This window comes from Chamaea fasciata, unplaced genomic scaffold (genome assembly GCF_029207755.1).
Source record: "Chamaea fasciata isolate MVZ Bird 193981 ecotype frontalis unplaced genomic scaffold, bChaFas1.0.hap1 SCAF_12, whole genome shotgun sequence".
NCBI lineage: Eukaryota > Metazoa > Chordata > Aves > Passeriformes > Sylviidae > Chamaea > Chamaea fasciata.
Genome location: NW_027094097.1, coordinates 16,236,590 through 16,251,311, shown reverse-complemented (window position 1 = coordinate 16,251,311; position 14,722 = coordinate 16,236,590). Strand labels below are relative to the sequence as shown.

The following is a 14,722-nucleotide window of genomic DNA, read 5'->3' as shown; positions in this document are numbered from 1 at the left end:
TAGTGAAGTGCCAGAGGTTTACCAAGTTACACTCAGGATCACTTCACGTACAATTCCATCAGTAGGGCACTTTGGCTCCCTATAAAAGTTTTGGAAGGCAATTAGCTAAAACCAACAGCTCAAATTTAGCCTTGGTAGCTGTACAAGCACTTGGGTATGGCCTGTTTAAGCAAATCCCTGCAACTGTAAGATAAAATCTGGAGCTATTATTAGTTATGACAGTTCTGAAATCCATCACAAAGCAAACAGGAAACAGCAGGATTATTTAATGAGTGCATTTATGCTTCACTTTTTCACAAAAGAGGCAGCCCACTATTTGTCATGTGCTGACAGTTGATTAGTTACTTAGGGTACCTCAAGAACAACAGAAAAACTGACTTCGGAGGGTACTTAGTGTGTCCCCCGATCTATCATCCCATGTAACTGGGTGCACAGCTTCAGAGAACACTCCAGGTGAGAGCAGGATTACCTTCAGAAACCTTCCAAAGCACAGGAAATGCAGCTCTCTCTGTCCTGTCATTCTCTGTAACAGCACAAAACAAAAGCACCATTTACATCCCTGTTAAACATCTGAAATGTTTAACCCAGATCTTCAGACAGGGCAGCATAAGGTGGGTTTGCTCTGAATTATTTATGCTGCTCAAAGGATTAGATGAAATGAAAATGCTCTGGCAAGATTCTCCTCCCCCTTTTTGTACAGCTAATCAATTTTACAGGGCTGGGTTGTAAAATTGATGTACCAATATTCTAGGGAAAGTGCATGCCTTCTTAATGAAGCTGCTGCTCCTAGAGTGGTAATAAAGGCAAAACCGGTAAGATAAGGGCAGAGTGACACAAAAAATGAACAGCTTAAAAAAACCCACAAAACCAACCAAAAAACTGGTTATTTATAACTAAAATCAGTACTTGGAAATTCCTTTTCCACAGGTACTTAGCATTAACAGATGCTTGCTTGAGTGTTTCTGACCAGCAACATTCCTCCCTATCAGACAGGCAACTCCAAACACTAGAAGTCATGAATCAGGCCTTGCAGGAAACAACACTATAAATTATGAGATTTTTTAAAATAATGCAAAAGGGCTTCAGTGTTTTGATTTTCTTTCTGATATCTTGAACCATTTTCAGCTGCATTTGTAAGGGGCTTTTTTTACCCTTTCTAATCATGTATACTAGAATCAAAGTTGAGTGGGATTGGGGTGTTTTTTTTAGTGAAAACACAGCTTTTCCTGTGATGATGGGGCTCTGGCAGCTGGACCCTTCACAACATTTCATATTGTAAGTGAGAATTACGCAAGGCTCAATACTCCCTCTCCCTTACAGGACACCCTATTGAGGTTGCAGACAATAGAGAGAGACACTTGCCCAAGTATGGGCCACCGTTTGGAGCTACCTGGTGGCAGAACCTTCACTCTGGGCTGCAACGAGTTACACCCAACTGCATCAAAGCCCCAAGCAAATGTTCTCCACATCTGGTGGTTCCCTACCCATACCCACATTTCCCCAGTGCAGATCCTCCAGATAGGAGCTTTGCCCTGCCAGAGCTGATGCAAATGAATCTGAGGGGGCAGAAGATCTGAGCCTGTCTGACCTGGGATAATTTGCATTCAAACAAAATAAATCCAGCTCAATTCCCATAGCAATTTTGCTTCGCTATGAATAGCTCAGGCGGCTCCAATAACGAGGAGCTCGGGTTACATCTGATTGCCAGCTGTATTGCTTACTAAGAAGTTAGGTCAGTGGTTCCCAACCTTTTAATTTTCCTTGTTGGAGTATACATTGCTATGGATTAGTTACATGAGAGAGTGGTCACAAGGAACTCTGTAGGGAGCAAAGTATCAGCTTTGCTGATATTCCACATACACAGACAGATCCATATGTTGAAATATCTACGTGGGAAGGAGAAAGGGAGTGGAACAAAAGAGCTTAGGCCATTAAGGGAATGGAAAACAAGAAGCAAAGATGGCCCAAGAGTGAGAATGTCGGGCTGGCGCCTGGGTTATCTGGATTAAACTCCCTGCTCCTCAGCATTTCAGCTTCTCTGCTCCTTATTTATCAGTTTAATAGGCAGGATTTTGTAATCAATGCTGAAAATGCTCATGAGAGGCTCGTGAAGGCTCACATTTGACCCTGGCTGGGTTGTTCTGGTAAAGTGCTTCTACCTTCTCTACTCTAAGCTGCATCCCCAGCCTTCAGGGAGCCACCCCAGAGCCAGAGCTGGGGCCCAGGAGCCAGCTGTGCTGAGCACAGAGCACAGGCAGGTGTGTGCCACCTCACAGGGCTCCCACCTGGCCAAAGACCCTGTCCCCAGACACAGTCCTGTCCCTCAGCACAGCCTGGACAGGCTTGTGCCAGGTGGCCCCAGTGACCCAGAAACACCCAGCTGTGCAGGGCTGGGCTGCAATTCCTGTGCCATAAGGCTTCCTGCTGGGCACAGGCCTTTAGAGAAAGGGTGTTCCTTGGTGCCAGGGTGTTAAAGCCAGCTGGGGATGTAACACCACACGGCCACTCCTCAGCCACCCCTCTTCACCAGGCTGGCACCACTGTGAGAGGCAGAGCAGGGACAATCAGTGGCACCCTCTGCTCTCTGGCTGTAATAATCCCTTTGAAGCAGAGCAGCAGCCTAGGTGTCTCTGAGTCTCTTCTCCCCACCAAGAAAAGGTATAACGGTAAAACCTTGACTGTAATTCACACACTTAAACCCAAAATACAAGGCAGCAGCACCCCAGAAATCCACCAAGTTGAAGTAAGACCTCACCCTTTTCTCAGTTTTCTGCAGCATTAAAAATCTGCACAATGGCAATGCCACATAACGCTTCCATGACCATACAAACACCCTCAGCATCCAGAGCTTACTTTACACGGGCATTTAAATAGTTCTTTACTAAGCTAAATGTAATAGCTTACATCTACATTCCATGGCATGAAAAAGCCTCATATTTGCAGGCCCTGTTGACAGTCACAAAACCTGCCTTCACCATTTTACACTGCCAAGTGTACTTTGAGTCCAGAGAGCCTCTATTTTCCTCCCTGTAGCCAAATGCCACCAATCCACACTGCTCAGCCACTCTGCACCCACTCTGGGCCTGCTTTAAAGCTCTGCACTCATCCACTCCTCTCCCACAAATTAGCCTCAGCTTCTATTTTAAGGGAATGATGACCAAAGATAAGCATGCTGTAACTGCCTTGCTGGAGTAAATTAAGGGTTTTTTTCTAGTCTGTCACAAATCCAGCCAGGTTTTCTGCTTTGAATAATATTATAAATGAAAGTTCAATGAGAAATAATTTTCAGTACTATTTTCGAAATCTCGGTAGTAGAAATAACTGTGATGACATGCAAAACCCACCACAAAGAGGTCCTGGTTTAGTATAAAATAAAACATAATGCCACAATCCTCTTAAAATGGACACAGAAATCCTACCTTAATCTTGGTCCAGGTTGGGGTAAGGTGAGGTAAATCCATTTTTCAACCCAATGCACCAATTTGCACCTCCTGTCATGCTGGCTGTGACAAGGCCAGAGCCCAACACGCAGGTCAAAAGCAGCATTTGGGGTGTTAACCAATGGTTTCCAGGTACTCAGCCCCATGTTTGACTTGTCCCCCTGAATAAGAACTAAACTGGCCATGAAAACTTACACTGATTTTGCCATTACCAGACTTTAGTACAAGCATCTGAATCATGCAACTATTTAGCAGGGATGAGAGTTTAAGAAAACAGTGGGAAAAAAGCCTGGGAGCATTTACTTGTGTCTTCTCATTAGAGAAACTGTTCAGTTATGCGTTACGTCAGCAAACAGCATTTGCCAGGGTTTTCATGCAAGTGAAGAGCATTTCCTCACAAAAGCATCTGTACAGTAGAGTGTTTTCAGCACAGTACCTTACATACCAGGCTCTCAAAGTATAGTTTGTGGATCAAAGCTCAAAGTAACCCTGTGATGTTCTCTGAGATCTCAGGAAACAGGAAGATTTAAGTGGCAAAGGAAAGGTAGTGTCTGAAAGCAGCTTTTTATTCTATGAGATATTCTTTATATTAAATTGGTCCAAGATAACTAGATATCTATTGAACAGATGTTGCCACTGTGTTAAACATTACAGGCCTTCTGACTGAAATAAAGATGCAGTGAAGACAAGGGAGATATTTGTTGACAGCTCAGCATGCTGCAAAGTTATAAAGGGATGGTAAAAAAAATTGTATCAGCAGAAGATTTAGGAGACAAAATTTCCTAAGCAGCCTGACCCTGTTTCTGCAATGAATCTACTGAACAGTAGGTTAAGCAAAGGTCAGGTTAAGCACAGGTTAAGAAAAAAGCTCCAAGAAGAGGAATGTGCTGCCAGGGTCACAGAGGCTCTGGGACATCAGGGGAGTGTGTGAGAGCCACAGACACTCCAGTCCCCAAGGCAGCTCCTACTCCCAGGGCCGGAGAGTGCTCTCTGCTCCATCCTGGCACCAGGGGACCTGAGCTGGCTCCACGGCACAGCCAGCAGTGAGAGAAGAGCTGCACAGCTCAGCTGCTCTTGCACCTTGAGCCCTCACCCAGGAATCAGGACAGCTTGCTCTGCTGAGAAATCCCACGAGTGCAATAACTAGTACATCAAAGCGCCCAGCTCCCATAAACAGGAGATCATTTGTCTGCTTTCATGGGCAAGAGCTAGAAAAGTGAACGTGAAAAGTGATAAATGTGATCCTCCCACTCCAAGTCTCTCTGAAGCTCCGTGTGAGCCGCACAGCCGCTGATTTATTATGCTCAGATGGTATCTGCTCTGCTGGAGCCTGTCCTCAGCCCCCATCCCTCACTCACGCTGGTGTATCCCCAACTTTTCCCCAAAATAACCTGGCTGCTCGGTGGCGTCTGAAGGGGCACAGCCTGCCCCAGGGTTGCTGGCTGATGGCAGGTCAGCACTCCTCATGCCCACACGCCTTCCTACAGTAGGTTCCATGTGCTTCAGGAGCTGCAGTGCAATCCTGCCACTTCCCAGCGTGAATTTGCCAGGCTTAACACATCTGACCACAGACGTGACTGTTCCTGCAATCCATCTGGATCATCAGTCAGCCCCTCCACCTTTTCTTCTTTCCAGGTGGTAACGCAAACAGAGGAAAAGCCAGAAGGAGCTCTTGTGAAACATTTCCTCTCTTCACAGCATGTTACACCACACACTCCTCCCACTGCAGAAAACCAGCAGTGTTAATGTGCTAGAGAAGTAAATTAGGCACAAATAGCACCATGGGGAACTTAAATATTTTCAGTGTATACCATATAATCAGGAAATGCCCACCCTCTTTATCTGTTAGGAACAAGGAAACCGAAAGCTTTGTAATTTTAAACTGCCCATCAGTCGCTGTGAATCAGTCAGGCATCTCGCTGGGGAGAGGCAGCACACACAAGAACACTGGCCAGATAAGAGAGGGTTTAATCTACACTCCCCATCCTGTCCGAGTAGTTTCAGCCCAAGATTTCACATTTGATCACCCCTCTCCAGGGCTTCTTTTTATACACCTCCACTGAGCCCCTCAAAAGGACTAAAACAAGACACTGATCAAAGTTTATACATTTATAATATATATATATTATGTGATCAGTTATATATACGCTGATCAGATTATTTATACTAATTCTTATGAGATTCACCAAACTGAAAAAGAATTTGTTTTGTTTTCAATGGCAAATAAATTTTATAAAATATTTTACAGATTTACAGTGACTTACTCATTTAACATATTTTAACAAATAATAAAGGAAGTCGTAAGACTCATTCATATACATCCCCCACGACAAAAATTTTTGCAATAAACATATACCCTCCACTTACTACAAAAAGTAAAGGCAAACTACAACTACTTTCTCTTTAAAATGCAATTATTTTCCTGAAAGAAGCACAACAGTGTTGCTTTAAATCATGATAATGATTGAACAAACTATTGAACAGCAGAAGACACTACAGCATTGCCGTGTGCACCTTTACAGAAAAACAAACATATTCATATTTCAGATACAATGGACACTGAATTGCACTGTCCTTGGCAAGATAAAGATTTAAGAAAGAACAGGCACCAATTCAGTGCGCTGGTATAGAAAAGTATGCATCAATCAAGTATGCATTCCTCTTTATTGGTAATTAGGTCCAAAGGCTAAGCTGTCACTAAAGGATGTAGAATATCCATGGAGATATTTTGGAGCATATGGACACCATTCTGAGCAGGCTGTTGGTGGGCAGGAAACATTCCCAATGGGAAATACTCCTCATCCTCTGCTAATCCTAACACAGGAGTAGGGCTGTGGAGGCAGAACGACCTTGGCTATGCACAGATGCTGGTTTGCAGAAGACAGACCCTCATTCTGGATGAATAACATTTCCTTCTCTTTTGTTTCTCACGTTAGAGTGGGTTCCTGACTTTCCCAAACTGTCGTCTTTCGAATGACTAAATAAATCATATGAAGAGCCACAACAAAAAAATACATTATTCCCTTAGCCCTCAAGCTATTTGCAACTAATTTAGTGCTGTGGTGCTGTTCTGTGCACCAGAAAGCTAATTTTCAAGAAATGCTTGGAAATTTACAACAAAAATAAACTTCTGATGGCACTATAACCCAAAAGCTGAGAACCTGTAAACAGAACCAGTGCAATACTCAGAGGCCAAAACCAAAGTCTGGCACATTTTTGTTCCTAGATTTAACTGGTAATACAACCAGACCTCTGATTCAGCTGCTGGTCCAAATTGTCCTTTCCTTGGTATTTTGTCTGTCCCACTGATGGAAAACACAAACCTGCATCACCACAGCATTAATCTGATGCTCACAGCATGTGGCACCACCTGCACGCTGGGATTTGGTACTGGAATCATACATGGTCTTCGTTATGCCAGACCTGCAGGGCTCTGTGCCTCAGGCAGCTCAAATGACCACCCAGCTCTCTCTGGTAAACACAGGAATAAATTAACTGTTTCTGCAACATGCTCCCCTCCCTGCAATTACTCAGCTCTCCTACCATGAGCAAGAGATGAAAGAGGTCTTGTCCCCTACAGGTGTTCTGTGATGACATCTGATAATATCCCTGCACATTTTCATAGCTCAAAGCCTGCCAAGTCCATCTCCTGTCCAACAAGGACAACAGGCCTCATCCTCTTTTATTCCCATCACCAGACTGGACTTCATCAGGACTGGATTTGGGCCAAATAACCTCTTTACATTTACTCATGGCTTTGCATTTTTTGGTGGCCATTGCGCTTCCTTTACTCTTTCATTGTCGGGATGCCCTGGCAGCAGAGTGGAATGACAACACTTGGCACCAGGGCACTGAAACCTATCTGGCAACTGCAGGCACTGCATGCCAAGCACTTGGGTGCATTTTCTAGCAGTAGTAGCAGCAGCTGCCTCTCTGGGAGCTGCCTGAGCTCCTGCCATGTCTCACTCCTGGCTGTTCTGGTCTGAGCAGTCCATGAGAGCATCGAGGCTCAGCCTGCACACAGGGTTTGCCCTTCGGCACATGGAGCTTGTCCCCATCTAACTTCTGATTCAGTGAAATCTGATTATACAGCACCACCCTGGCTCGTGTCCAACATGCATTTTGGGGTCCACCAGGAGCAACAGACACGTCTCACTTTCTCGATGAGCCAGTGGTGCCTCCCCTTCTCAAAACATCTTTCTAAACCAAGCAGCAATTGCAGCAGTGTATACCAAAAAAGTGGAGTGCCAACTGACTCAATGGCCAAGATGATATAGGAAGGAATAAGACACTTCCCAAAGCCAGGTTCAGGTCCAGAGCAGTCAGCAGAAAACATTTTACTCACCACAAGAAGCTTTAGATGAAGCCACCAACGAGACTGGACAATACTGGGCTGCAGGAATCAGCAGACATCAGTAGCTCACTGCTGTCTCAGCTTCGAAATTCTTTTCTTCCGCCCCTTTGCTCAAGCTTTTGCTGCTTGGGGTAGGACAACAATCCCACCAGCAGTATGTGATGTCAGTAGTGTAAAAAAAAAAAAAAAAAAAAAAATCCCTATGGCCTCCAGCATGACTTCCAGCATGAAAAGAACCAGCTGACAGAGCGAGCCTGGAGCTCCTGTTGTGGCAGGCTGGTATCCACACTGGCTGTAGAGATGTTTATTACACACAATGAAATGTAGAGCAGACTACAAGAAATTATTCTTTATCAGGAAAAGTAACAAAAAAGTGCAAACATGACAGAAGCATTTTTCTTGCATATGCCATAATCATCCACACTGGACTGCAAAACAAAAATCATGTCTGCCCTAGCCCAAGACTGTTATTTTAACATTTAATTTACATTTGCATGTAAGAAAACAAGTAACGTTCTGTCGAGTGTTAACAAGAAACGACACTGGGTAGCCACACTTTTAGAGAAGTTTAAACCTTCTTGTCTGATGCAGTGTTACAGCATTTATACCTATCCCTCACCATGATTAACTTATGCTATTAATTTAAAATATTTCTTGAGGTTTAGTCTAGCCTAATTGTAAGGCCTACTGGTATAATACAGGCCTGGTCAAGGAAGAATTTTTTTTTAAATCTTTTCACTGAAGTGCAATAATCCTCACAAAGAAACAGAAAACCTGTTTTTAATTTCATGATTTAAAAAGAACTAATTACATTCTGGTGTTATATAAATTCTCTATCTCATGGCAAGGAAACTGCAGGTCTGAAGAGTAATCCATGTTTCATTAGTTTGTGTACTCTGCCACAGAATATAATATTACGTCCTTAAATTAGTCAGAAGCCACACTGTGCTGCAGAGTGTAAAAACAAAAGTGAGGGCTCAAGCTAGGTCAGGCATATTTCGTATAGGTCCATTAAAAATCTCATGCCATTAATATTAATAAAGATGTTGAGACACAAAAGTCCTTCAATTAACATATATTAGGCAGGCAGGCACAAGCATTCAAGTGATCCCACTGTGAACAGCAAGAATCCAGCCCTCAAAGAATAAAGCCCCGAGTGTCTGTGTACAGAGTGGGGCAGCCTGAAATGTGAATGCCCAGGGGAGTGAAAAGGCAACACCCCATTGTCTCTGCAAGCAAATACCACTTTATTGCCTCAGCTTCCTCTGCTCTTCAGCAGGTTTGTGCTGGGCCTTGTTATTGCTGTAGGAATAACTTCAAGACCAATTATCTTTGTCATCCAACTTTTGTCTTTTACCATTTTTTGGCAGTCACTAGCTGGGCAGCCATATACGAGATTCAGGAAAAAGGTTTTCATCTGACTTTACAAGTTGTTTGCAGATTTCCCCAGCTTATGAACCAGCATTGTAAAAAAAGAAATTAACTTGCATGTTCCAGAAATTACCCTGGACAATAATGGTTCCCACGGTACCAAGCTTCAACCATCAAGACTCATTCACTTGCATCTGACCTGATTATTTGACATTTCTTCACCCTCATTCTTGGTGACTTCCGAGCATGATAAACAATAAAAGGTTACTGATGTCAACCCATTGTGTGCCAGGATGTTGTTCTCATCTAACACAGAGTAGAGCCAGCACTGAAGCTTAATTAATACGTGTTTGTAAATTGTGCTGAACTGCAAGGCTCTATGATTTCAGGTTTCTTCTGCAAATGTTTACCTCAGAGCTTTAGTCAATGCACCACTGTCTGAACCCAAGATAAGTTCTGCTTCCATCAGCTATTCACATAGCTGGTCAAATCACTGTCAGAGCAAATCAATAGGAAATTCCTTTAGCATACAGTAATTTATGGTAGACCTGCAGCAACAGAATTGGGATTAAAATGGGATAAGAAAAGGCAAGAAAGAACCAACATTTCTGCTCCCAGTGACATGATCAAAAAGACAGAAAAAAAACCCCTTGTTTGCAATGGAATTATCCATTAAAATTCAATTCAGATACCACTTAAGGGCTAGTCAGAGCCTTCCTAACACAAAATGTGTGTTTTTTAGGAAAAAAAAATACATTGAAGTCTGGGTTTCAGCTGCTAAAACTCACTGTAGGACCACTGCCAGCTCTCACTGCAGAGATAATTAAGTTTAACTCCGTTCCTGCCAGCTCACTGGGAGAAGGCCATGACAAAGTCAGGCACACAGAGCTCCTGGAACACAGGTATTTCCTAGAAAATCCCTAGCAAGCTCTATCTCTGAAAGCCAACAACAGAGCTAATGCTCAGGAGAGAATGAAATCAGATGCAAATGGCTCTGAAATGATCTTGAGGAACTGACTGATAAATTCAATAAAGGCATCACCAGCCTGGATGCCTTTGTCTAGCATAGCTACAGCTTTTATCTGGATCCATGGAAATTTCAAAAGCAACAGGTCTTCGACCTCCAACCTTCCCTCCAGTTGCAGTACTGGACAGCAGCCCCAGTGATCCTCTAAGAGTAAAGAGCCTGCTGTACATCGGGAGAACAAACCCATCCCTAAGAAGCTACAAATTAGAAAACACTGCCATAAATATCTGGTGGACTTAAGCACCGTACCGTAACAAACAAAAATTTGAGGAGCCAAAACACATGAGAGACTTGTGGAGCTGGTGACAGGACTCCCAGTGACCGTCCAGAGTAGTTATGACTGAGCAGCCCACAGTGACTTGAAGTCAAGCTCCCAACTGAGTGCAAGTATGTCACAGAGCTGTCATCATGATCAAGGCTCTGGTTCTGCATAGGGTAAGGAGAGAATAATTTGGGGGAAAAAAGCAATGCTTATGAACTGTTTTGATAGCACTATTTGCTCAAATTAAGTGAATCGTGTAGGGGCCAGGGTGCAACCAAGACAACTTCTGTGCTTCCCACTCCTGTGCCATGTGACAGGTACAAATCTCCAGGAGTGGGCTGCTTCAGCTGGACTTGAGCTCCAGTTCCACAGACTGTCATTGTGGTTTGGGTAAACAACAGCCTTTACACACCAGGTATCCTCCTCAAACACTTCCAAAGTGGAGGAAGAAAAGGGGAAAGACAGAAATAAAACCCTGTTTAGTGACTAAAAGCTTCTATTAGTTATTGAAATCTGCCTCTAAAAAGAGAGCTGTTTGTGATGTCCAGTAGTTCCCAGCCCTGCAGAAGTGAATACCCTGCCTCAGCAGCAGAGATGGTAACAGCCCACATGAAAACAGTGGCGCTGAAAATAAAAATCCTCACGACATCAAAGACATCCTGTTATGAAGGGGTCACATCTGTGCAGGCAGGTCATCCACTCCTGACCCTCACAAGGGCATTTGTCCATAAGCTTCTCTCTAATGGACTAGGCAAAGTGTGGGAACCAGGTTTAGTGGAAAGGCTTTGCTGCAGCAAGAAAAACACTGATGTTTTAAGCATAGATAGAGACTACTGATTCCTTTGGACGTGATGATAAGACTGCTGCTTAACAAGAAGGGCCGGGATGAATTATCTCTGCACAAATGGATACTCCCTGTTTCTGGAAAACCACTCCAAAGGTTCAAGGAACGGTGCCCACAGCAGCCCGAAGCTTGGTTGGAAATACACCAAGAAACACATTTATTTTCATGCTCTGCTGCCAACTGAGCAAGGACAGTGCAGGCACAAGTGAGTGGAGACCAGCTCCTGTGGGCACTCGAGCAGTTGTGCAGCCACAGCCCACTGTGCTCAGTTTCCTCTATGTACATTCCAGGTTTTTTAACATAAAACCAGAAAGAAATGCAACTTCTGTTACTTTTTCTGCCAGGCAGAAGCAGATTCTTTCTCATCATTAATCCTCTTTAATTCCACTTCTTACCTATCAGGAATCAGTAGCGCCAAAACACCTGGGATAACACTACCTTTGTCTTGCAGAGCTAAAGGCAGAGTTAAACAGAAAGCTTATCAGACAGATATGGAGAAGGTTGATCAATAACCTAACCACACAATTCATCACCAGTCAGGTCAATGCTGAGACCAGAAACACTACCTTGTATTTTTTCTAGTAAAACCTAAAATATTCTCAAGAATGTGTCTATTTCCCATTTTCATCTTATTTTTCTGGAGAATTTTTTCTTATTTTTATATTAACCATAATATAGAGTAATGGAATAATAATGGACAAATGTTCACCAAAATAGTGGTCAAAGGGATGATCCTGTAAAACAGTTTGTGTTTTATACAGGATGGAGATGCAGTAGTGTGTGAACATAAAGAAAATCATAAAACTCCCATGAAAGATGCTGTTCATGTTGTGCTGATACAATGGCAGAAAACAGATTTGTGTATTGGAATTTGGGTAGACTAAAAACAGCTTTAAGAATGAGAAAAACCACCAGCTCTGTACTTAGCTTCTCCTCAAGGTCCCACTGGGCCAAATTTTGTTGTATTTTTACAGCTGTCGATTTCTAAAGGACCCTCACTGCAAAGAGCAATTATTCTGTACTTTCACCAGCAGTGTGGCTCTCTGAGTTTGATGGCAGTTTGTCTGCATGAGAACGTTGGGATTTGTCTCAACATATTTAATCGCACTTAAAGTGTGAGCTCTATGAATAGGAGGCTACTGTTAGCATCAACTTAATGCTAATACCAGCTGCAATTAAATGACTACAAAGAGTGGGTACATGAGCTGCCTGGCCTGCTTGCCTCTTAGGTGGTCAGACTGCATCAAGAAGCTTTCATTTTGTGGCTTCTTTGATACTTTGAGCAAAGCCCTGCCCTCAGAGACACACACACACCCTCCACTGAATTAAAACATCTCCTGTTTATCTCCCAGTGCTACGTCTATAACCCCTCTTGTCTAGAATCCTCTGACAGCTCAACGAGTGTAACATGATTCATCCCTCCCTCCCCTTCTTCCCTTGACTAGACGCTAATAAACATAGCACAACTTGAGACAAGAGGAAGAGGCTGCACATAATGACAGATTCAACCACATCTCGCCAAAACCAGAGGAGGGCATCACCACTTCTCTCTGAGGCACACAAATCAAAGGCAGGGAACGGCCCCAGCCCACCTCTGGTGTGGGCAGGTGCAGCCTTCTCAGGCCCCCATGCCAGGGCTAAACTTGGTTTTAAAGGACCTGAACCGTTCCACTGAACTGAACTCACTTTTTCTGACCCAGAACACACACACTTCTTCTCTGTGATGGAATGGCAGCAGAGGTCCTAGTGTTGGGTAAATAGTTCTGTCCTCTGGGCACGCATTTTGTACTTGCTCTAGACCCTTCACCTGTGTCCTGTAGGCCACAAAAGCTGTATAACAAACCCCTCATTCATTAGGGCCACCAGTTCCTGTGTTGTGTACTGGATGATAAACTTGTTTGACTTTGCCAGAGTTCATGTTCACAAGGGGAATGCGACTTCTGCTCCCAAAAGCACAGTTATAAATTACTTTTGAGAATGTCTCTACAATACAACCAGAGACCTCTGAGGTTCTCTTGTGCTCTGCCTTGATTTACCGTGTGACTGCAAACAACTCACTTTATACAGGAGATTCTGTACACATGAACCTAACGTAAGGAGACAAAAACTGGCCTATAAAGAGAGGCAAACAACACACTATGATACCGGCTAGGAAGGCGGCAGTAAATCTTTTAGATGTCATCATGGAAGTGGAGACGGTGAACTTACAACAGATCTCATTTTTAATGCAGATTAAATAGCACAAACTGGATGAGAATGGGAAAGGGGGAAAGAGGTAGGAATATATACAACGGTTCTTAGTAGGTCCTAAAAAACCAGTTTCTTATTCTAACAGTGGCCGGCATCATCTCATTCAGAAAAACCTAAAAAACCACAGTAGTCTGTGGATTCTCTATAGTCTGCCTCTCCCAATGAGCTACCTAAAGGCAATTGTAAGTAATAACAAATTGCTAAATAATAATAATAGTAATAAAATAGAGTAAGTAAGAATTAGCTCAAGTCAGGATTTTGGAAAGAAAAGGTTGAATGTGGAAAGAACAGTCTGAACAGGAGAATGTAAACAGGGGGTGAAGCAGCAAGACAAGCCAATAGTCTGGGTTTACCGATTGGGAGAGCACAAGGCACTGAAGGAAACTCCAAAAAGTCATGCAGAAGTAACACAAGAGGTTTATTAAATCAATAATGAAAATCTGTGAAGAAAAAAAATTTGCATTACTTTCTATTGGAGACACATTAAGATGATGCTAAAGAGAGAAACTAGCTTTGCCTCATTGTCCCAAAGTTGTAAGAGTAAAAAAAATGATCCCTGGGAATGAGAATGCATTAAAAAAATATGCAAAAAATTATCATAACTTCTGTGGAACGAATGTATCATGTTCTCCACAGAAGGTCCAGAACAGAGATTTCATTTACAAAACAAGGAGAAGCACTCTTTCTTTGCTGTATAACAGATGCTCCAGAAGATGCTGACTGAAGCAGAAAAAGGGAAGAAGACAGAAAAAGGCAAGTTTCCAGTTGAAAGCAGAAGAACTTTGATGATGAAAAGAGGCAGTACTCACAGTAAACTTGTGCACATTCTCCTGAAATGCTCACTTACTGTATTAGAGACTCGTTCAGATAAAGATCCAGTTCTGCCCTCTGACACACCAAGAAAATTGTGTTGACTGATGGAAACATTTGGTCTCAAATCAACAAATCAGCACAAAAACCTGGGGCCTTCCTGTCAGCTAAGCCATTAAAACGTAATATACACACATCTCTTAACAGATCTAGACCAAAGCAACAAATTCTTGCTCCTTTCCAGTGTTAAGTTAAGGTCATCCTGCCTAACAAACCATTTCATATAGACTCTCCCCAAAGTCTCCTCTGCAGGCACTGGCAGATAACAGACAGCTGAATGACTGAATACTCTAGGTCATCCAAA

At 43.1% G+C, this 14,722-nt stretch overlaps 1 protein-coding gene across 1 annotated transcript in view; it reads right to left on the bottom strand.

Moving 5' to 3' along the window:
- Nucleotides 1–14,722, bottom strand: part of ADAMTS18 (ADAM metallopeptidase with thrombospondin type 1 motif 18) — a 77,709-nt gene that overhangs the window by 58,103 nt on the left and 4,884 nt on the right. The window lies entirely within an intron of this gene.